General features: G+C 38.9%; 1 protein-coding gene across 5 annotated transcripts in view; it reads right to left on the bottom strand.

The window, feature by feature from the left end:
* Pgant9 (polypeptide N-acetylgalactosaminyltransferase 9) overlaps positions 1–25,340 on the bottom strand; it is a 294,438-nt gene that overhangs the window by 147,638 nt on the left and 121,460 nt on the right. For all 5 annotated transcript variants that reach the window (XM_072011612.1, XM_072011610.1, XM_072011607.1 and 2 more), the window contains one exon: positions 16,412–16,612. The gene's annotated coding sequence lies outside the window, so the exon portion shown is untranslated. The remainder of the gene's footprint in view (positions 1–16,411; positions 16,613–25,340) is intronic.

Raw genomic sequence — 25,340 nt, 5'->3', positions numbered from 1 at the left:
CAGGTGATCACGTTACCATCTCGTTAGTTTATAATTTAACAAGATTCAGCGGATTAACTATTTAGTATATTACATAGGGAGAATCATAATCGCGGTACGCGAGCATGATAAATTCGGTTTTACTCCGTCGGGGCTCGTCATATTTGTATTTTCAATCGCACGAATCTGCATACGAGTGCATAGAAATACGAGTTTCATTCCCGTAAAATCGCAATGATCGCGCGCTACCAAATGTTGCCTGTAAATCACTCGATGTCACATTTTTACAACTGAAATGATTCTTCCCTTGGTCCGATAATATTCCTGGAAATAAATATAAATCGTCGGTAATAAAAAATAATATTTTTAGTACCAAATATCCAACATTTCGTTGAATAATTCGTATTACAAAATTTAATGAATTCAAGTTTTTAAGCTCGAAATTTCGTGTCGTTTAAACGCGCTTTACTTTTTAGTTGTCTATTAATGCCGTTTTCGCGCTGATCATTCACGAAAAGCAACAAACGTGTTACGATTTAAAGAGCCGATTTCAATCGTCCGTACAATTTGTGAAGAACGAAACACGGATAACACGAAGAATCGCGGCTGTTCCAAACTCGGACTTGTAACTCGCTTTCAGCGAAGATCATTCTTATTCCATCACACACGGTCAAACGTCCGCGAATCAAAGTCCCTTTGTCTCGCCGTTCCTCAATTATGAACGAGAGTGGCTGACAAAATCGCAAAAGCGAAATGTTCACGGTGCATAAATGCGCAATGAACTTTCCGGGAAATTACGCAGTGTGAGATTGTGCTCGAAAATTGGCGAATCGTGGTCCGTGATATGCCGGAGTTCATTTCGCTCCATAATGGTGGTCTAAATACCAGTAAAACCATTCGCGCAATGACGATTGTTATCGAACGTTTTTCCTATTTCGCTTTTCTCTTTGCCTCGGTGTACGTACTCGTATTTCTCGATTGAACGAAACATTACCGAAAAGCAGCGAATGAAATTTATATTTTATATCTCTCACTGACTGGGTATCTTTACGCGCGGTCATTTCCGAATTTGAAACATTTTGATCGTAATACGTGGAATGTAAATCGTGTTTTCGGTCGGCGGCACTTTTCACAGTAGAGATATAATTTTATAGGTTTTATATCGAGATTGGCGATCCCACGATCAAGCGTTATGTTTAATATCCGCAGCCGATTAAACTGTAATCACCGAGAATTATACTCGGATTTATTTTTAAGGTAATCTACAAAAATTTAGTTTATTCGAAAATTTTAATATTAATATATGTAAATTCGATGTAGATACAAGAAAAGAATTATCGATCTTAAGCGGAATATAAAAAAGTGCTGATCGTTGAAACGGTATACACAGTTAACCTTCTATAATCGGAAATCTATTTATTTGTGATAGGAAAAATTATATTCGATTACAGTTTCTTATACCGATTTGATTGATTTATTTGATTTGATCGATATCGACGTAATGATATAGTATTAAAATACATTAGTAAGGTAATAAAACGAAAGCGAAACTATGGTACTTCCTATACTTTACCGTATATTATTCCCTGCAACAAGTAATACGGATATCGCAAAGCGGCTCTCAATGTACAAGTGGCTGCTTCGGGTAATGGATTGTGAACAACAAAGTTTCGTTCCAAATTTACTCGGTCAAAAATAAAAGGAAGAAAGAACGGGATAGAGAAGAACGTGAAAAATGAGTGGAAGTTTCGAAATTCACGTCTGGTGCACGAACGGGCCAGGTAGTTAACCGAGAGCCGTTTTCAATCAAATCCTGCGGCCGATAGGAGATTTAAATTCGTTTCGACGTAAATGAGTCCACTTCCCGTCTCTCTCCTGTGCCACGATTTCGATCGGAATTTTACTCCGACAGAAGAGATCCACGAAAAATTCGCCTCGATTCTTCAGGCGATACTTTGATTTATTTTTACATTCCAGTTTCTATTCTGCTATATTGACAGAGATGTCTGCGGAAGAGAGAGAGAGAGAGAGAAAAAAAGAGAGGAAGGGAAATAGCGTAGATTCAAATTATTATAGAATTTGAAGTGGAAAAATTCAAGCCGCAGAACCAAAGGAACTGACACAATTTCACATTCAATTTTAGAACTTAACTAGAATTATTAAATTGGTAGAAGCAATATGAAAAATTACGGAAGTTGATAAAATACAAAATATTACCATTAGATATAAAATCAATTATGCGACGGATTATCGTGTAACAGCGATAGAATTTTTTTCGACCAACGACTGGTTATATGGGATCAGATCTTTTTGAAATGTAAGTAAATAGCTTTGAGGTATAAATGCAAATTCCCTAATTCAGTGTTTTCTATAAAAACATAATAAATAATCTAATAAAAATTTGAGATTCGATCACCGGAGGAATTTATGAGAAAACGAACGAGCTTTGTCCTAAATTGATTATTTTAATCGATGTATTTATACATCAAGATATTAATATATCAATTAATTTGTCACTTATCGTGCACGCTAGTTTAAAAAGTTATTAAACGTGGCAGTTTAAAGAGCTAATAAACGATCAAAAAAACTGAAATAAAAAAGGATTACGTTTGCATTTCAAGGCTATATCAACATCTCAAAAAGGTCTAATCTTTTATATAACTAATGATTAGTCTAAGAAAAATTCGTAAAAATCATTCGCTTTCGTTGTCGTTACGCAACGATCCTTCCTCGAAAAATCAGAAATTAACGCAGAAGAGAAAGGACGAAAGGAATCATCGCGTCACGTGCTTCAACTTTACAATCTTCAGCATCGATTCTATAATTTCGAGCGTGAAATTAGGCAAGTACCCGACTGGCAGAGCAACGTTTTGCAAATCGTCGTACTGATCGATTTAAAGGCTTGGAACGCGTGGAGCGGGCCGATTTGCAATCTAGAATGAAGCTCTTGGTGGATAGAAGATCGGAGAAGAGTTTGCCTCGCGTCTTAATCCGGCGGGAATTCCGTTGGATCATCGAAAGCGATTCGCCTTCACCTCTGACCTTCCTGCATTCCTGTTTCTCGGATCCAACAGGCCTGGCTCCTGCCAGCCAGCCATCCCAAGGATCTCTTCTTTTTCTTTGCGAATCGAAATGGCCGTACCGCCTCCATATTCTGCCTTTCGAGAATATATTACCAACGAAGATGAAAGGCACTTTTATCTGAATTTCTAGCGAGCTACGGGATCGCGACTGGATGAAAAATTCTGATGACGTCGGGGACATCGGTTAGCGACGACAAATTCTTCCACTGAATATGTTTATTAATAATTTTCCACTCGGCAGGTTCCCGGATCGTTTCGTATCCCCGGTGGTTGCTCGATAAGAGACTTCGCTTAAAGATCACACGAGCTACTGCGCGTCGAATATTTTCAAGGTTTTTTTTTACCAGATTACGCGAGAAAGTGGCCGGTGAATTTGCTTCTCCGCCCTTTCCAAGCTACCGGGATTTCTTTCTTCTTTTTTTTTTTCGATAACAGAGAGGTAATGGCAGAGGAGCGTTTTATCTAAATAGCTACGGGAACTTCACGTAGAAAAGCAAATTTGTATTCTATTCGATCCTTCGAGGCTTGAGTTTCAGTGTGATTTTTCAGTAGAGTTGATGGTAGAGTCTAAGAATTATTATCGTTATTGATATAAAAGTTTCACTTATCTAAAAGTCTCATAATGTGCTGGGAAAATGTATTTTCCTTCCCGTATCGGTGTTTTCAAACATTAAACCTAATTCGAGCTAGTCTGCGATATTTAGGATGTTATTAATATTTTCTCGAATTATTCTCAAATGGGTACTGTGGAACAGACGCAGGTGGCACATTTATCGATTAAATCCCAAGTTAAGGAAACAGAGTGACCACGCAAACAGGCAGATAAAAAAGAAAGCACTTGGAACAAAATCGATTCCAGCAGTCCGCTGCTGGTAGATAATGAATTATGCAAATTTGCGTGGACCGCCACAGTGAGTTTTCGAAATCGATGGTGAGCGTACATTTTCTCGTAGAAAAACGCGCGGCTCGCGAAAAAAGAGAAATTCGTGGATCGCGCGTAGCGTATCATCGTGACTAGTCGTTTGTCCGATGTGAAAAATTTCCAGCCAGTTGGACAAATTATCAGATATTAATTTTTCGTTTTCTACCGTGCAACCTCGACGTTGTCCGATGCATAAAGAGAGAGAAAATGATTCGAGGGAAAGAGAAAGAATTCTTTCAACGACGCCGTCGACGACAAAAATATTCTTTTACGCTGATCTAACGCCGTGACACTTCTCATTCGTTCATTACGAAAAAATGGATAAAACCGTTTGAAGTTTCGAACTAATTTTTAATAGAAGCGATTGCCGTATTACGTACGTAATGTAGAAGTGCCAGAAACTAAAAAAAAAAAAAAAAAAGAAAAAAAAAAGAAAAAATAAAGGGCAGGAAAGATATTCGCGAGGGACTGATTTTCGGTAGATATTGGTAGAATGCGTGAAACAAACCGAGAGTAAAGGGACCGTGGAAAAAATCGCAGGTGACGCGTCATCGAGAGCAACGTTGGAAATTTGGCCAGTTTCGACGAATTACCGTTATTAATTCTCAGTTTTCACCGTCGACCATGCACTTGCCATTATTCAAAGCTACCGGAAGCCACGTGGATACGCATCGAACGATCTGGCGATATCGGTCATTCTATAGCAACACAGAAGGGAAAGTAATTAACGATAAATCCGTTTCGTAATATTTCTCCGATCAGCCGCTAAAATCTGCTTCTCTTTATCGTCGTGCGATATAATCTGAAGTATTTAGACGAGAAAGCAGCTCTCAAAGGTTTAAATTTACGAAGTATTTTAAATTTCAAGCAAAAAGAAAAACGTTAAGAAATGACCATTTTCTTGCGAACGAAAAATTCTTGCAGAAAATTGAAGCATCCCTGAAGGAAGGAAAAATGTTAGCATCTATACGAAATATGACGGGGAAGTTGAAAAAAAAAATGAGTGCAGAGATGAAAAAGTGGCAGCGGTCAAACTCACCCATGCGTTACACTTAATCTTCATTTTCTTCGAATTCTGATCCAGCTACGGAATAATTATTCATCTATATGGACATAATAACTCTCCAGAAATTCTGCTGATAAATCAGTTCTAGTCTGAAATTCAACAGATCTCAAGTATCACCAGATTGTTGTTACGTGAGAACAATAGCCAACAATACTTTATTTGTCGAGCGTCACGAAAGAGTTGCACTCGAATAATTAAAAATATTTTGTTTAAATATTAATCGACAAAACCAGAGCGAAAGCCATTATATCAGCGTAGATGGATCGGTATCTGAAGGAGATGACGATCAAGCGTAGCGCATGGATCAGTTCGATCGTTTTTCATCTTCGAGCTCATTTCTTTTTTCAACTTTCAATTGAAGTGCCCCGCAACAATTTTTTGCTCGCAAGGAGATCCGAAAATGGCCATTTTTTTATATCTTCCTTTTAAGATACTCGAGATATTGACTTTTGTAAAACATTACAAGTACAATATCGACAAAAAATGGCATATTTCCAATCGATCTCCCATTAGGATAAAATATTCCAATGTCAACGGCCGAGAATTAAAATCAATTACTAAAAAAGTTCGTCTCGTGTTACAAGAAATAATTACATAAATCCAGACAGATATAATGGCAACAGCCCGTGCAAAAGTGATCGCGTAACCGTGGGACAAAATCGATTCGCGCAATTACGTTCACGTGTATCAAGAAGCATGCGCTTTTTACGTCTCGACGATTCAAGATCGATCCCCGAGCGGTTAGCGGTTCGCAACGATTCATACGATGACAACGTACTATTAATGGCCCCCGTTGATTAAAACGATTGGCCGAGCACTCGAGGTTTTTGCACCAGGTCTCGTGTTTTCGCGCAATAAAAATGCCCTGGACACCCAGTCACGGAGATGATAATTGCCTCTGGTAAAAGTTGCACTTAATCGTTACGCTCGACAAGTTTTGTTATAAAACACCGGAGATCTCGTGGCGTTGACGAGCCACCATTTTCTCACCGAGCTTCTCTACCGCCTCGATTCGTCTCCATAATAACTCTAAAATTTTAAAACGAAGTATTATGTTTCTTTACGAATCAAGTGATTGTCCTGTTCAACGTAAAATGTCATTGTACAATAGAAGCCTAGACTTGTCGTTTACGAATCAGCCGATGTCATCCAATTAAAAAGTAAATTATTGCTCAAGAGAACTCTGATAATTTTGTAATCCTTTGCGCTCAAAGGTCTTGTTTGCTAATATTACCAGCTGCTCGAAGCAATTTCAAAGCAAAGAACATACGGTTAGAAACGTGCGTAAATCGTTTCACATACATACGCGATATCACTGAATCGTCATGCGGTGCAATATCATTTTATTTGGTGTGTGATACTTTTGGCCAATACGCCAGTTTATCTCTATGATTGTATTTTATCTGTTCGTCGCAAGAATACGCGAGATAAATGCGATCTAGTTTTATTCGCGACGTTGCAAATCGAAAAATTAGAAAATTATCTTGACAATCGATACTGGAATAAATTAAAAAACAGAAATCTGAAAAATTCTTTGCGTTGAAATAATCGTTTTTTAGCGGAGCCCTCGGGTGCAAAGAGTTGAATTTTTCATATTCGTATTGAGAAAATTCCGAAAGATTCAAAATTATTATACCATATAGTTTTTGCATTTTTCTATTTCCATACTCCCATACATCCTCTAGCTTACCACCAATTATTGGTAATTCTCCGAATCGCAGAATCCAAAAAGCTTCTCGTTTTAAGTTCTATCAGATTTCATAATACCAATCATTCTCTCAATTTTTGTATAAAAAAAAAAAAAAAAAAAAAACGTTACACGCCAGCCGACGCATCGAAAATAACAAATAAAACGAATATGTGGAAGGATGTTCCATTACGAAAAGAGAAAAGTTAGAAAATTGGATAGAAAGCTGAGATTTCTCCAAAAAGCATGAAAGTAGTCAGTTAAACACCGCGAACCGCAAACGGTCAATTTCCGGTGGAAATTCCACGTACACCGGATACCACCGGCAATTTCTGATTGCGCTTATCCGGTCGCCACAGAGTTCGATGGAAAAGTCAAACAGCGGACAACGATACGGAGATTCGAAAGTTCCCGCTGCCCGAACAAAGTAGAGATCCAGCATCGACTTTTGCCACGTAATCCCACCGTTATTCATAGCCACGGCATTATCGAACTTCCTAAGTAGGATTACCGGAAGCAGCAGTAACCCGGCTGCTTTCTTTTCGCCCGTGGAATCACAGAGGAACCTTCTTCGGTTAAGAAGAAACTTCTTAAACCATCCTGCATCCGCCATTTCTCCTCCTTCGAGTTCTCTCGCTTAATTCTTCCATCTTCCTTTTTGTTCTCTAGCCATTGACTCATCGATGAGATTTCGTGTTGCCTTTTCAGATGCTCTTTGATTACGCTTATGTAGCGTGCAAGTGTAAAAAGAATTTTTTCAAGAGATTAGACCGCGTGTTTCTTCGCTCGATATTCTTTCGATCAACTCGAGGGTGAGAAGGGTCATTAATTCGTTGAGAGGTTAAGTTACTAATATATGCTTGATTTATCATTGTCCTAACACTTTTCTGTTTTCTTTTCTTTTAAATTCGACAAATTTATTTTCTTGGTAAAACTGGCCTTTCAGACTTTAACGCATTGCGTTTCCATCACTCTCCTACGTTTAATTATGCGTAAAGGAAACTTACCACGACTCAAAAGAAATTCGTTGAATTTGTTTTACAGAGATGCTTAAACCCTTTTTGCGATATAAGTGAACATTTGACGGGAAGTTGTGAAAAAATGAGAATTTGTTCGAAGATGCACAATTTTGTGTTAAGGGAATATTTAAAAAAGTTATCGCACGGTTTTACCTATAAAACTACAATCTTTCGAGAAGATTGACAAAGACTGACGTGGACGGTATTCAGATCTGAATCGTACGAAATAAATAGTATTTGGCCAGTCAGAGTTTCGTAGCTCTAAGTATTTTTCGAGTACGGAAACCTTCAAACGAGCTTTAACAACACCTTCGTTTCGGAGAAATTAAACGACGAAAATTTCGTCTGGACCTTGGTCCGTATTGTCAGCGGATTGTTAACAATACCCAAAACTTCTGCTTGAAAAAATGTGAAGAAATTGAGTCTTGAAATTCTGATGAATAAAAATGATAGAAAACATCAAACCTATACATCCATGTTCGTATCGCAGCCGGCTGACTGCGATGTGATGAATGTACGTGTATACAGCTCAAAGGGTTAATTAAGCCGGTTTCGTAAGTTCGCCTTAAGCATCCATCGCTGATTGATTCGAAACGTTTTACACGTCTTTTCTTCTAGCTAACGCTTGCACGATTGGCCACGGATCTTTTTTTCCTCGCGTAGAAGAAAACCGTGTTACAAGATGTCCATGACATTAGAAACTCGACTCGCGCGATTTTACAGAAATAAAAGTGTCATGTTTTTTTCTCCCGGATACGAGACGCGTTTCGACGCGCACGTCAGCTGCGTGAACATCGGCGATCGCATGAAACACCAGGATGGTTTTGTCGGATTAGCGATATATGTACGTGAAAGTCAGGTTCGCAATGTTTTTTCTCATTAAGACGAACCTCGATGATAAATGAAACGTGATTGTAATGCGAATCAATGGAGAAACGATGGGATACAATACGAATAATTATCACAATGCAGAAAGAGATTTTTAACCGTGTGTTCGATCGAGTTTCTTCGTGGAAGATCGATCGGAAAGATATCGCCATTGATTTCTAATAATACGAGGATAAATACTTTCGTTCGTGCTATAAGGAAGCAATATATTTTATCGTAAATAATTGAAACGTGAAAACTTTCATGTCTATTAATTAAACATGAGGCCGGTTTCTAACGTCGGATAAAGAAGAACAATTTAGAAATTACGGTAGTTGAAAAGTTAGGTTAATTACGAAGAATTGTTCTACTTTTCGATAAAAAATAGAATTTAAGCTGACAGAGATATATTATATAAAAATTGCTCCATCGCTCGGTGGCACGAGCAGAATTTTGTTATTAAAAGCACTCGCCGCGAAGATCGTGGGCAAACTTACAGCCGAAAGTCAACAGTTTCTCGCGAGAGAACGTTACTTCGTTAAAGATTGCGTAAAGATAGGAGAACCACAGGTTTGTATTCAAGCGCACAATATTTCACGCTTGTAACGCATTTCACATTTCGGTGATATTTAACTTGAGAAAACTGCGAGTAAAATTATACTTTGATAAAACGATCTAATTGATTTTCTCGATAAAGGGAGACAAAAATAATTTACTGCTTTCAGAACGAATTTCGATTAATTCAGGTACGTCCATTATCCTGTCAAACGCATAATTGAAAAATAATTCCATTATACTCTGCGATTTTGTACAAATCTATTACTATTCGCATCGCTCAAAATCTTTCCGAACGAGTGACCATTTTTTTTAGGTCTAGCTGACGGCAATTTTCCGCGGAACAATTAATTTTCAAAATTTTGTTCGCGATCGAGATGGTCTATCGCGACCAGGAGCGTAGCAACGTTTGAGCCGGTTTGCTGTGTAGAAATCGATATTCATAGTGAGTCGGCTGAGAGAGGTTCGAAAATAAAAACGGCGAACAAACTATCGCTGGGTGTAGTCTCGCGAAAAGTAGAATGTCGATTGTCCTAAATGTGACCGCACATCCTGGACACATTGGGGAATAATGAATAATTGGAGCGGAGCGGAAACCGCTGAATCCCGATAATTGTTATACGTTCGCTCGATAATTAGCATTCTATCGCGTCCGCCGTCCGATAATTTCCCAACGAAAAAGTTCGCCCCTATCTAAAGGGAATTTCGTTTGGTTTTCATCGGGGAATCAAAGTTCAATCACGTATAATTCGATTAATTTTCGAAGCGTAGACTCGCCGTGATAATTCGCGATATAAATTCATGGGAATTTCATTCCGCCAAGGAACTTGCCAAGGCGCACAGTTCTTTTTCTTTTCTCGAGTAAATTCCTTCGGAGAAAGAGGACGACGAGTGCGAGAATTCACGACGTTCCAATGGCTGCGTTTATATTTTAGACGATTATCGACGAACGTATTTCTGATTTCTCGCGCGGAAGAAAGAGGATACACTGCCATTTCTATAATTGAACACCGAACGCTGATATACTTTTGTAAATATCCCTGGTGACGCTCTTGCTTCATCAAATTCGTAGTTTCATCGGCCAACTTTGAATTCTGCTGCCAATAGTTACGCAGATGTTGCGTTAAAAGCGACGTATAAACCGTTTATTTCGAAAGCGCTCTAAGTCCATTTCCTGTAATCTGTACCTATTCTGTTCAAACAGTCGAAGCATTAATAATAGAAAACAAATGATACTGAAATTAGGTTGTTTCTCCTGCTCCTATTTTTAAACTGGGTCGTAAACTATCGATCGAAGCGTGAAACATAGATTTCAAATGATTTAGATTTAATATTTAGATTGTACAATTCGCTAATTTTGAAAGTGGCGTGTAACTCCATTCGTGTGGAAAATGAGAAACGATATCGTCCTGGTTCTAGGTAATTCTCAAAAGAACCATTTGTACGATGAATTTACATTCTACTTAGACACATTGCAGAGATGTGAACGAGCTAAGCAGACCTTATCAGGATCTTTTATCACACTATTACGTTCCCTTTTATTCTCGAGGTAGTGTCAGAAAATATTATAAATGATACGCGCGAATACTTTTCTCGATAAAATCTTTCAAAATCGTACATCATGAAATCACCTTTGAAATGTCCATAGCGATTGAGACACTGCCATTAAATTTCCATTTACTGTGTTTGCCATTTTTTAGTTGCCATCAATTCTCTTCCACTTGGTTGATTCTTCCAATTGGACATTGAACTTTCTTGCGCAAAATTGAATCGTAGTTAAAATTAGAATTCTTCATTTTAGCTTGTGAAATGGAAATGACGAATGGCAACTTGACACTTGATACTTGACAAACGGTATAATTGCATTCGATTGTATAATACGACAGATGTACATAACTGAGTAGCAATTTCTTGGAAGGCGCGAAGAAATTCATCGATCCACGTCTACGATTGAGTCATTCGTTCGACGGTCTTGATTCGTCGGCATAGTATTAACTTCGACCTTGGTCGGGCCGACAATGATCCGCCCACCGAGCTGCAACGTGGACTTTCGTGACACACATGCACATTCCAACGAGTACGACACCCTTGCACGTGCTCGACGCCCACGCGACGCGTCCTCAAGCATCCAGAAGCGAACGCCGTGGCCTCGACGTTGCAATCGGACGTTTCTATCGCTGGAAACGCGTCATCGAAATTATCATAGGCTCCCGGTGAAAGCTGATAAACCGCTCTCGCTTTCAAGCCGAACGGAAGAATATGAAACGAAGATGCGATGGATAATCGAATGGGAAAGCTACAGATAATGGAGAAGAATTAATTATTTTAAATAATCCGAGTTATTTCTACGTATATCTTTTATCGTCTTTGGGCGTAATAATACGAGAAAAATATTCCAAATTATTTGGAGACGCCATCTCTGACGGACTTTCTAAACAATTAATAAATATGATAATACGAAAACCTCGATCAAGCACGTAACGTTGAAAACTCTAGAATTCTTTCGTATATTTTTTCACTTTTTTCGCCTCATCGCGCGTTCATTTATTCACAGCGAAGAGACGCGAGCGAAAGAAAAGACGATCAAGCCCGACATCGACTTAAGAATTCATTTGACATCGCAATCATCCTCTCGTTAAGAGGATTTTGCGCAGAAACTGCATCAAGATATCTTGCTAGCCGCAGATATGATAATCGCCATCGTGACCTTACCAGGCACGGTTAACCTATGCTAAGGGCGCTTTTTCATCGTCGACGACTCAGCGTGTTTGAAGATGACGCCTCGAGAGGAAGGATGATACCATTCTTCACATTTAAGAGGATCAGGCTGCTTATGATTGCCAAGATCTACCTCTTTCTACGCTGTCTACGAGGCCTGGCTACGAACAATTTTTCCAGCTAAAGCGAACGACCAACCAGACGCTTTAATTGCTTCGAGAATTTAGAATCCTTGGGAATTACCGGCCGAAGGAGTTTATAACGTTGACTGTATCGATCAGGATTCGGGAAATTTTCGATTCGATATCAATTACGTTGCATTTTTTTCGCAGTAAATACGATAGATAAATAGAAGGGTAGACGAATACGTTTGCCTCTTGTAAAAAATTGAAATTTGTTGTACGAGAGAGCCATATTATAATTATCCGTGGCTGGAAATATTATATTTCACATTGGAATGTAATCGATATGGGTCTGAAAAACTCTTATTATACGATGCACAGTCAGAAAATCTCAAAATGCTGACTTTAATATTCGTACGCAAAGCTTCTTCCTCGTGCAAGTGTAATAACGTACAAAACAGATGGGTTTTGCTTTTAATTAAACAAATAGCAGTAAAAAGAACTTTGCAATAAGTAAAAACACGAGCGAGGAAATTAAAAATCGAGATAATACGGAAGAGAGAGATGTTTTAACGACGTGTATTCCTATACTATATATCGACATTTCTAAAATCCAAGTGACAAAACGAGACATCGTCAGTTTCTTTGTACGTGTTAAAACGAAGTTTGTATTACCTTATTCAACGTACAGCATAGATGTTTGAAATGCATCAAACTTGCCCATTTCGTGTTTGTGTTGAGCTAGTAAACGCGGCAACTCTTGATTTAATCCCCTGCCCCTTGCCATTAGGTTAAAAGTGTATTTACCTTCAATTTAAATTTACAACACTGTCCACAGCCGGGCTTTCGAAGCTTCAACCAGTTTCTCGGCCATTCCTGATTTTGATATTTCTTCAAAAAGATCGAATTGAAAATACGAAATGCATCAAAGAAAAATTTTTTTTCATCTAAGGCTCTTGCCCTTATCAAACAAAATTGTCTTCGAAACTTGATTTGTTCCTATTACTATAAGATTCTAAGCGTACAATAACCCAAACGCGTTACAAAATTTTTGATCTTTTGCTTACTTTTTGCTTACTTGTAGAGAAACCCGAATACGCTGTTCATTTAACTTTACAACTACTGCAAGTACCAATCCTGTTTGTTTCCAGGTAGCTCGTATAAGAAAATTCTACACAGAGACGACGTTGGACGTATCGGTGATACTACCTTTTATTATCAATTACTAAATATATGACAAATGGAAATTTCTCTTAAATTCTGTAGTAAAGTATCGCCATTGGCATGTAGGACATTGTACGACAAAAAATAATGTCTAATTTTTACGGCACGTGTCATTTGCAAATGTTATTATAGACGAAGATCGATCGTCTAGATCGCAGAAGAGTTAGAGCACAGCTGGACAGTCATTAAGCGATGTCGTCACCCCTAATACCGACGGAGACACTTAAAAAGTAATTTACCGGCGAAAAAAGAAACAGAACATCCAGCGACTCTGAAAGTCGCGATTCTCGGCGTTCAACGTTAATTGAAGATTTCCGAAACTCCGTCGCATCACCAGGTATCAGGACAGATAAAGGAGAACAAATATCTTTGCTTGGGAAAAGATCACGTCGACGTATCTCCAGCAGACTTTCTTTATGAGGATGTTCAAACAATATGACGCAGCATTCGTAAATAACATCGAGCATTTGAAACATAAAATTGCCACTTGAATTGAGTTAATAAAAATATCGAGTAATATGCTTTTTGAATTTGTCGCGAAGCTCCCCACGGTCTCGTGGAGAAGACCATATATAGTCCTATTTATGTTACCCAAGATGATCTTGCTTTTCCAAAGAAAACAAAGTATTTTCGGAATTCTTCCTCTCGATATTTGTAATACGCTGGATTAAAATTAAAGTACAGTTCAAAACGTTCTTTTTTCTATATGCCCTCAAATGACAGGGAAATAACGAGTCGCGGAACACCCTGTACATCGTGACGCGCAAAGCTATATTCTTCGTATTACTGTTATCCGGTTAAAATCATCCACGTAAGTACGGTAAAAGGTATATTTAGGTACGCATCGCAACTCGGTAGTTCCGGCGTTAAAAATGCACGCGTTTCTTTTACCACGCTCCGCTGTTTGAAAGAACTAGCTGCAAGTGTTCGCGCCTCTTAAAGCCGCAGTGCCCATTCACGCGATATTTATGTTAGCAATTAACCATGCAAATCAAGGCACGGCTATATTGAATCGCTAATTACGAGCGTATGAAGTTAGAGATTCGAGGTATTGAAGCAAAACGCGCTAGGTTGCATTTGGCCACGGTCTCACAAAGGGAGCTAAGCAGGAACGGTCGTCGTCGTAAACCATTGCGAGGATCCATGCTCAGAGAGACGGCGCATTAAGCTAATTAGCGGGGATGAGCCACGAGCAAAGGGAACCGGGGAAGTGATCAGTGTCAACGTGCAAAACCGCGAAAGAATATCCTCTCTCGGTTTCCTTGGATTTTCGGCATGGACACGCGTGGTGAGAATTTTATTCTCGGGGAAGAATCATACCTCGTCCGTGAATCCTTTGTCCATGGTGGACAAAGGACTGGCCCAGACGTGGATACCAGTGTGCACGATATCGCGCATCTTGAACACGTGTGCGTCCCATGAGATACGGGGTTTGGCGTGCCTATTGTCTATTAGGAACACGTACGCCCGGAACAGAGATTAGCGTGAACCAATGGAGGTAGCGAGTAGACGACGAAAGAATTTTACGAAGTTAGGATTAATAAGCCGAGGTATAAGGAGAAAATCTGTTTTTCTTTTTCCCTTGCTTCTAAATTACCGCGGGTGGAAGAGACACGACGAGATCGTAAAATCTGTCAAGCGTCAACGTTTGTGCGTTTCGAAAGAAGAAACGATAATTCGAGACAGAAAAAGGTGGATAAAGAGCTGGTGATCTCATTTAAGAACGTACAGCAATTTGGAATTAGTTCTTCGTTTGTAAAATCTGCGACATCGTTGTTTCTCCAGTAAGAGAATAGAGTAATTATCGTAGTAAAATATGGGAAAGAGGAGAAGAATTTTATCACGGAATCGCATTCGAGATTATAACGAGCAATTTGTTAAGAAACACATACATTTCGTTTCACCGTGAATATAACGGAAAACTGATAATAAAATCGAACAATGTATACCGATGATTGGTAAAATCAATCCGTAGAAGATTTTCAGTAATTCTGATGAAACATTTTATTTAGCAAATCAATTCGCATAATGGTGTTTCACAAGTTCGTTGCGCATCGTGTGTGGGTGCTTTGATGACGCTAATTTCAGTTCTATCATTTGTGTACGTGTTCCGGAACAATAATAGCTTGGCCGAGCTCTGGCTCATTCGGTCGCATATACAATAGCACTTCGTTGCATTAGCGCACCTGTGTTAATTGTATTTTATCCGGCTAAAATACTACGCTTCGATAGATCGAACTTTCCAAATCCAAATTCTTAGACCATAGCAGGTCAAAACCTCAACCAAGTTATATAGAACAGTTACGATTTCCTCAATTTATCCTAAATTGCATTTTTATTTCTTTGTAATCATTTTTGGTTTTACGCACAAATAAATACACAAATATTTATTTTAAAAGATAAGTTCAGATACGCTGCGATTAAGTAATTTTTCTCAATGAAAAATATTTTCCTCCAAATCTCTTGTATCCGATCTTACGGAAGAATTAAAATCTCGAAATAAATTCTTCTCGTGACGATATTCTTGAACGATATCGCGTTTCTCAAGCGAAATAACAAACGATAGTCGTTAAATCAGAGGGAATGCATTTACGAGAGGACTGTATTTCTGCTTACTCGAAAGTGCATCGAGATGCACTTACGTAAGCAACGACCTATTACTTTAAGGTACGGTGACGCTACAGAAATTATCGGTGAGGATGATTATCAAAGCACCGAGTGGTCCTATTAACAAGCAATTCAACATGTTAATTGAACGTCTCCTAGATGGGTGCCTGGAGATGCGCCGTTTCCTATACGCGATCAGGCGCAAACGAACCATCCATCTGTCGTTAAATTGCAATCAAATAAAAATCAAATCAACTATCGAATACGACCAATTTTCCCTCCATTTAATTCGCTTCTTTCGATCACCAAAATGGCCAATATACAGAGTATTGCCTTAGTTATTTCATCATTTTTCTCCTACAGTGCTATTCAATTTCAGGAACTTTCGACTCTGATTCGTGAATTAACGAAGGTAAAAACTAGAATAATGAATTTCGAAGAGTTGTTCTGAAATTAAATATTAAATGAGCCGAACGCGAATTGTAATACAATAACGTGGTTAACGATGGCAAAAAAAAAAAGAAGGAGAAAAAAGTAAGTGTACTATATCAGTGAAACTTACCTTATAGCCGTGAGAACGTCCTCGGTTCACAGCTTCCGATCTGGTTAGATGATCGACTTCCGTTCGCTATTCATCAGCTCTCGTTTTCTTTACCAGTAGACAGTCTCTCACGAAGTCGGGCTCGAGCGAATAACCGTGAAAGTTTTGGGAATCGAGCCGGAAAACTCTTATACTCGCGTAGACACTCACACCTCGGTAACTCTGAAAGTAAAAGAACGACTCTATTAAGCATCGTGCTAACGCGATTAGACTCGTGAAATTTTCTTCCATCGTACCATCTATCGTACCATCTATCGTAAGAAATAATTGGACCGCTATAACTAGAAATTTGTAATTCTTTCCTGAAGAAGCTCTTTCTTTCTTCTTTAAATTATATCTTCACAGACGTGTAATTCGAACGATCGACGATCGACACGATGTGGCAACGAATGTGACGATAGGTGGTAATAACAAATTATCGATAACTATTGCGGCAATTAGCCAACAGAGAAATTGTATATTGCGCAGAGAGTTACACGGTCGTTTAATTAATTTAATTTATTGACGAAAGTAATCGTGTTTTAAGTTTTTTTCGCTCAAATGCTCGGGTAAGTAGTATCGGCCGTTGCGTGGTCAGACATGCCGTGTCACCATCTCCTTCACAGAGAAAATTAAAATACGCTTATAAATTTTTGTCCAACTCGTTCTTGTGGAATATTTTACATTGAAGTACAGAAATAAAAATAGAAATAAGAAATTCCGAAAGCTCAAATATTTGAAGACCGAAAGGCTTTGAATTTTCCAAGATTTCAAGTTTCAAATGCAAACTTTTCAAAGCAATTTTATTTTCTTACTTTTCTTACACGTTCCGGCATATTCAGGCATTCGTCTATTTATCCTGCTATTAATACATCGTTGCCCCTTAAATAACATAACTAAACAAGCACGGTAGGACTTTATTTCGCGTTCCAAACGTAGAACGCGGCTCGGTAATTATAGGAGATGCAGGCACGTGCACGTAACACGGAGGAAACGAAACTTTTGCTCACGCGATTCTTTTCATAGAGAAAACGAAAAGAGGAGGAAGAGGAGGAGGAGGGAGGGAGAGAGAAAAGAGAACGAGGAACGAATCGTAAAAAGCTAGAAGGCGAGAGAAAGAGGAAAGAGAGAGGAAATCAGATTTGTCTCATCGTGCTGTTCGTATAATGCTCAACAAAGAGGATAAAAGCGAAAAGGTGAAAAAAACCTTGAACGAAGACGAAAGGAAAAAACGAGGAGACGATAACAATTACGACCGCGTTCGTCCTGGCCGATTTATGATAAGGATAGGAACGACAGTGTCGCTGCTGACTGCACAGATAAGGCAACAATTCTATTAGCCACAGCATAATAGCTCTGACGTGCTGCAATGCCGTCTCCAATTTGCTTCTTTCAATAGCAATTTCTTCACGGAATCAACTGCATATTACTGCCAGAGTAATAGAATTTTTCTGGCGAAATAAAGATGGCTGGGCTAACGTAATATGGAAAAGAACGAAAAGAATGTGGCCTATATAGAGATGCGCGAGATGGAGAAATAAACGAAAAGCGTTTGATGCGAATATCCAAGAACTGTGTACGACGAAGGAATACGAGATTCAAACTAAACGTGGCTGAACGTCCCTTACGGATATCTTTAACGGAAGAAACAAAGGAATAGAAAGTAGATATAAAGGAAATATGATTATTCTCATTTTAACCAAGTACGACATAGATATTCCATACAGATCTCGAAATTTTCGATATCGACTGAAAAGGAATATAGAGATTTATTCACACCCGGTGTACTTTAAAATGCAAATCCCGAAACGTAATAAAGCAACGTAAATACAACGTAACAACGTAAATTAAACAAAGATTCAGCAAACAGACCATGAAACAGAACAATTCAATTTCCCTTTATGATCGCGAATAATTGTAACATTCATGAAGCCTGTATTTACAAAATCGTATCAATTAATCCCTCTACAACAACGTAAATCTTCGTCTGTCATAGATATTACGACGACTAAAAAACACACGAATCATCGAATATATACCACCGTATCGATTAATCTCTTTTAGTTATCGCAGTGCTTCAGATTTCCTGTATTATTTCGGTGATACTAAAGATATATAATTTGTTTCATTTTTCAAACATAAAATCAACATGGTATTAACCGTTAAATAAACGTATGCGATACTTTTCTTCGCATAATCCGAGAAGGGATTAAACAGGAAATATTCCGAAAAGATCTTTTTATTATTTTACTGCTGAAGCGTAAAATGATAAAATGATGAAATGACTTTATGCAAAGCATTAGTAAACACTCCAAGATCAAATACAAGATACTTCGAAAGTACTATATTCTTGTTTTTTTTAATAAATTGTTCGGGATACCTAAATATCCGTAAATAACAACAGAAAATAGATAGAAAGCCGCTCGCCATGCGATCGTTTATTTAAAATAATATTCGTAGAAGAAAAGAAGGGAAAATATGCGGCAAAATTAATTGCGGTAGCTGGTAACGCGAGACTGCACGATTTCGCAGGATTTGCCGAGCTGTAACCAAGGGATTACGGTTCTTATTCGAGACGACAAGAAGCCAGGACTCGAAAGGTTTAAATACGGCGCGGCTTCGAGCGATACGGTGAAACGTTCAAAGATCCGAGACAAGCGGAAACAGGAAGGCAGACGGTCCCGGACATTGTCAGTGCGCGTCAACGACACCGGGAACACCGCTAAACGCGGCTGACCGTGGAACATGCACGATAAAACCCCGTCGCTGCCGGCATAACGACCCACGCGTTTCGCCATGCTAAACCAGCCGGTTTCAATTCTACTCGACGCGCGCCTATCCCAGCGAGTAAGGCGGGAAAATGTTTTTACGCGACGCGAAAAACGCGTACTCTTCTCTTCTGAAGAATTTTATCCGGAAGAAATAATTCGCACCGCTCGTGGAGTTGGTGGTGCTTTCTAAAAGAAACAACCGCGAGCTTTTACCATCTCTTTTTACGTACAAAGAGAAAAAATTTTGGGTTTCACACTGTCGCGTATTATTTTAGCTTGAAAAAAATTGTTTATATTTTGCAAGGATTTGGTTAATTATCGTCAATATGTACGCGACGGTTTGCGAGAGAGGATTCCAAGCTTTGGCGATCTATCTCTGTGTAGGGGGATGTTTTAGATTTTAAAAGTGGATAAGGGTTGATCATGTATGAATTTAAATCGTGTATGAGCAAAGAGAATTATTTATAGATCGCGGAGTTGGTTGATCGTGCGATGGATCTCGTATTTTTTTCTCTGACATTTTTTAAGGTCGCAGATCCTGGGTTTTACGTTTCAGATTTAAAGCAATCGATCGTATCCAAAAGCTATAACGTATCGATGGGGAAAAATATAAAATCGTGATAAAATTTGATTTTATGAGACATTTTTTAAGCGTTGCCTGAAATAAAATATTCTTCTTTTATACCGCGCTTGTTCATACTCTTTAACGAGTTATTTCTTTCCTTTCGCGATCTTCTTCGACGTGATCGATAATTGACGATAAGGCGGAATTGAATAATTGATCTTGGCCCGTAAATTTCAAGCACCAACCTAATACTATTAATAATAATAACATGTTGGAAAATGCGATGCGTTTATCGCAGCTTTAGCGTGACCGAAAACGAAAACTAGAAGCAAACGAAGGAAGGAGGTGGAGGAAGCTGATACTTCTTCGGCGGATCTAGCTATTCGTCCTGAATGTGATTAATTTGATCGAACGAGCAAGTGAGAGATAAAGAACCATCCATCAACAAGAGCAAGCTACGTCAAGCTTGCTTCCTCAAATATTAACACAATGGCAAACATGGTTCGGCGGTAACAAGCTCGGTGCTTTCCTGCTCGTGAGCCGGAAGAACGAAGGACAAGACAGGAAAGAATCATAGTTCGAGTGTAAATTCGGTTTAACAGTTACCTGGCCGATAGCTTTCGACACTGTCATACTCGCGTGTCCATTCGTCAATTGCCAGTTTGAAGCGTATAACGTGAAAATGCAAATGATTCGTGTTAGTTAACCTAACGTAGCTTGTACGCTATCTTCTTATTTCCAGAAAATAGATACATCGTTGCGTTGTTATCCAAATTTTTCAATATGTTACCCGATGCTTTTTAAGTTGGTACATGCAACGAGAATTAGGCCAACACGGATCAAAAACATCGTCGGAAGATTAAATATTTGTCACATTCGCTGCGAAAGTCTTCGTTACAACGCGTGAAGCACCCCGTCCTCGTTTAATTCACACTAACGAAGCAACACACGATGCTCAACTATAAATATAAACAGTTCCAATTATTCGCAACAACTGCCCCCGAGAGATACAACGGCCACAAACGATTTAAATTCTAATCCGGAACAGCTGCTGGAAATTTCCGCGTCCAAGGGGCGGCACAGTGGCGCAAGCAACAGAGGGAACTTCGACAGCTGCAGTGAAAGTAGTTCGGCTCAAGAGATTCGTGTTTGCTCGTAAGCCTCTGCAAGACCGTTTGCGGTCACCCACAACAGCAACGACGAAAACTCGACTAGTAGCGAAGCTGCCTTCAAAAATAGGATTCGACCAAAGAGAATCTCGCTGGAAATCCTCAGGATCCACCTCGTCTCGCACAATTTACTATTGTTTATGGTCGATACTTTCTGCAAAATGCAATAATAGCTATATATTGGCTGTCCTTTCACGTAAATGGAAATATAGCGAAAGAGCATATGAGAAAATGCATCGGTTAAATAAAGATCTATTTTCACATGTACACTCTACGTATCTCAAAAAATACAGAGCGCTACGGAAAAATATCTCTTTATAATTTTCATGGAAAACTGATATTGTTATAAAAGAAATGTTTCGTATACGTTTTGAGGAAAGTCTCGAAGAATGGAGCGCAGGAACGAAGACTTTTTCTCGTATATTTTGCAAAAAATGCGCAAATTTTGGGAGATTTTGCCATGGGCAAAGGTACGCTTTTGAAAAAAACCGTGAAAATTCTTATAAAACGAATGCTTGTAAATCCAAATAATTTTTTCAAGAAATTACAAATGATTTTCGCTGCTTCCTGTCTGGAGAAGAAATCTCGTGAAAAATGCATGATCGTCAAATTCTTGACTCAATTGTCGATGAATGTGGTAACGTATTACATCAAGAGAGGGGGAAGTAATGAGATAGAGATACGAGTTGCCTAGATAGAACGTCATCTGGAGAACTCTCATTAACAGTGAAATTGCAGGTACTTAGTAGTTGCTGGTGTCGAGCAGTTACTGGCACTTAGTAGTTACAGTCAGTAAATTGGACGTCGCTAACTTGGCGTTGAATCAAACGCTTTGAATCGACACCTTCGGTCTAGGATGATGATCGAAGAACTTCAAACTTTGCTTCAAGTTACGATAATTCACCGACGTTTCATAGAAGAAGAAATTTTTGGAAAAGCCCATTGGAAGGACTGTTCAAAAATAAAAGTTGAGAAAATCGCAGAGAAACATTATATTCCAATCTCAAATTTTTCTAAAATTCCAGAAAGGGATTATCGTTTGCGATGTCAAGGGAGAAATTGTTTCACGTATTTTTCACCATCGATATTTTCTAGCAAGCCTGACATTATCGTCCTCTTATTCCAAGAAAAGTCCAAGAGGAAATATCCGACTTCTACTCATCCCAGAAGAAGAAAATCCCTAAAATCCCAACGCCAGTTTCGCGTAAATAATACGAAAATGTTTGCTACATAAAACATCATGACATTAGAGCGTAACGTGTTACTGCCTTGATACTTTTTTTAGTATTATTATTTTTTAGTATTAATCGAAACGTTAAATAACAATCAGTAAAGACGGAGATAATTCTATTTACGTCATCAATCGAGATTCTCAATATGCATGTAAACGATAGCCGAACGATGGTAACAAAGTAAATTCTTCTAATTAAATTTGTGACATATTGAATTGAACAGAAAGTTCGATCCATTTTTCCTAGCCAGATAAGTCTAAATTTAAACAATGTGTATTTTAATTGATCTACGCTGGTCTAAATTAGTCTAAACTTGGATAGGATCGTTTCTTTTTCTCAGCAGACCAAATAATTCTACACCGACGAAATGACGAAATTGTCAAATCGATGACGAATAGTCCATACATTAATTAAGAATAATACGGGTAAAACAGAGAACACATCCTTCGATTTAGCGGTAAAAATGGAACGAACTTTCCGTCCAACCCAATATTGGCAAAGGATTTAATATTACGACTCGTTCATTGGTGGTTTTTGACATTCCAGAAATATTTCAAAGCTTTATTGCGGGTCCTCTGTATCTCTATATTTACCAGAGCATTCATTAATATCATTTCCAGGTCTTAACTTCCTCGATTCTCGATGTAAGAAATAACTGAATTATATTTTAAAATGAAACTTTTTGACCTATATCGAAAAATCGATCTTTCGATCGTGTGACCTTTCAGCGGCAGAGTAAATAGCAGTACCCCCGACATCCCTTCCATAACCATTAATAAATTATTTCCGATTATATCCTAATCAAATTCCAATTTGACCAGAGATTGCTCCCGTGTTAATTTAATAAAGCACCGATAAATTCCAGACCTTTACTCGTTTACCAAAATAATTTCTGTCCCGTCAACCGGAAGTCCTCGGAACGTGCTAACCCAAAACTAGCGAGACCCAAACCAAATCGAAACAAAGTCCAATTATCGCGATCCAAGACCGTCCCAAGACCCAAAATCGTCGAGCAATAAAGAAGACTGCGAGTGGACATGGAATAAGCTCGAACGGATGAAAAGCGACGAGTAAAACCGATTTCTAGGATCGCTATCACAGCCGTGACGATGTAAATTCGGCATTGTGTCCCCTTGAAAAATGCCCGCGTCTCTTTTCACGGAGCTTTCCGCTCTATTTTCCCTCCACTTCCACCTCCATCCCCTTTCCGTCGTCGTTTCCTTTCAGCATTCAAGAACGGGGAACGCTTGATCGTTTCACGACAGCCGGAAACTCCGCTTTTGTCCGCGAGTTACCGGTTACCATCGAGCCGTCTCGATCGATTAGGGCGACTGGCTGGTCCTCGGACAGGTAGCGTCGTTTTTCACGGTGCACCCCTTCCTACCACGGACAGACAAGCAAGGGGAAGAGAGATCTGTTTGCTGTGCTGAAAACGGCACTGGCTTAGACCGGTTCGATCGTCACGCGACACACGCTCGATCCTCTCTCGCCCCCGAGTCTCTGCGAGCGCGATTCCATCGGGATTCCCAAGACGAATGACACACGCTGCCTTCGAATATGTTACCGATGGACTTTTCCGCAATTTTTTTCCAGGACACTGGCTCGCCGTGTAGACGACGATTGAAACGGTCATGGCGCGAGAAGTCGGAAGAAGAAATAAAATTTTGGAAATTTGGTGAAGCTTGGAAATTTAGTTGGTAGTTATCAGACTGCAAAGCATTGCGAAATTGATAAGTAGCATCGCGATTTTTTATTAACACGAACAACTTTTACGAATAACGTCGGACTTTATTAGTTTGCTAGAAAAACGAATACTTGAAAAATCACGAAACACGTAGAAAAGGTTAGTAAGTGTAGTAATAAGTCGTGATTCTAATTCGAACGAATAAATAAGATACGCGGCGTTACGATTTTTCGAAAAATCTGCGACAAAGAGAAGGATTAACTTCGCAACCGTAAGCATTCTCGGTTATTGTTTTCGCTTTAAATCCGAGCCTCAAAATACCCGCCACTCTTTTACGAGCGGGAATGGTTTTTTTAAAACGCTTCGAGAACCATTTTCGTCTAACGCGGAACAAACGTAGTGAAACTTCTATCTCGCGAGAGCATTCGAGGCACGTGTTCCGGACCACGAACCTACAATTACAATGTAGTAAAGTAACTCGAAACGACAGCCATGAAGGGAAAAAGCCCGGCGGAAAATGTTCAGAAGAGCGGCGCAAAACACACTGAGAATTTTCCCAGCTTCCGGCTGCAACAATAGCGACTTTCCGCTTCGAGGAGCACTCCTACGTCTGCCATTCTATCATACAATCTCGTTGTTTCGTTAACAGAGTTAAAATCTCTTCGCGCTTCTTTTAATATCACGCTCGCCGATTAAATATCAATGATCATATAAGAAAAACAATTTTTTAATTTACTTTGCGATTATACATATGTATATGATTGTGACAGTATGCAATTTTTAATAGCGTATCTTGCAGCTAGTACTGCAAATACGTAACAGCTATGAATATCATAAAGTTCGCGAGATTTATTAAGGAAGAGTATTTAATACTTTCGCTATGGCGACGTCGCTTATTACAGAACAGCTATTATACAGTAATCGTACTCATACAGAGTTTGATTACTCTGTAATAGTTTGCACAACGTTTTGAAGTAAGTACTTTGCGCATTTATGCATTTTAGTATTATAATGCATGTACATGTAGCGCACAATAGAACTATAATGAGATGAACACGTGAGAAAGAACTCAACTACGACTACTCCTCCCGTGCGTAATACGTATCGATACGGTTTTATATAAAAAAAGAATGTGAACGAGTAATACCATTTTACGAATAAACGCTTTAAGCTCGAAACATTAACAGCTTTGGCATTGGAAAAATATTCTCCACGTATCACGAAAATCACACTTTCTGAATCTCAAAATTCTTATCTACACGTTTCAGCTTGCTCGAGAATCTTGCTTAAAAAAATAAACCAAATAACGATGGACTTTAATAAAGGGTAGAAAGGAGAACCAACCCACTCGTAACAGACTTTCCACGTTGTTTAGGGTCATTACCAAAATGTCCCACAAAATTGCCCCACAAACTGGGGAGGACAGCAACCCCATCTAATAGAGCGGAAGGACCATAAAACGAGCAATAAAAATCCAGGGAAGGGCTCGC

This window comes from Bombus fervidus, chromosome 10, assembly GCF_041682495.2.
Source record: "Bombus fervidus isolate BK054 chromosome 10, iyBomFerv1, whole genome shotgun sequence".
In the NCBI taxonomy this organism is placed as follows: Eukaryota; Metazoa; Arthropoda; class Insecta; order Hymenoptera; family Apidae; genus Bombus; species Bombus fervidus.
Note: the sequence above shows the minus strand (reverse complement) of the source record. Positions and strands in the feature narration are given on the sequence as shown.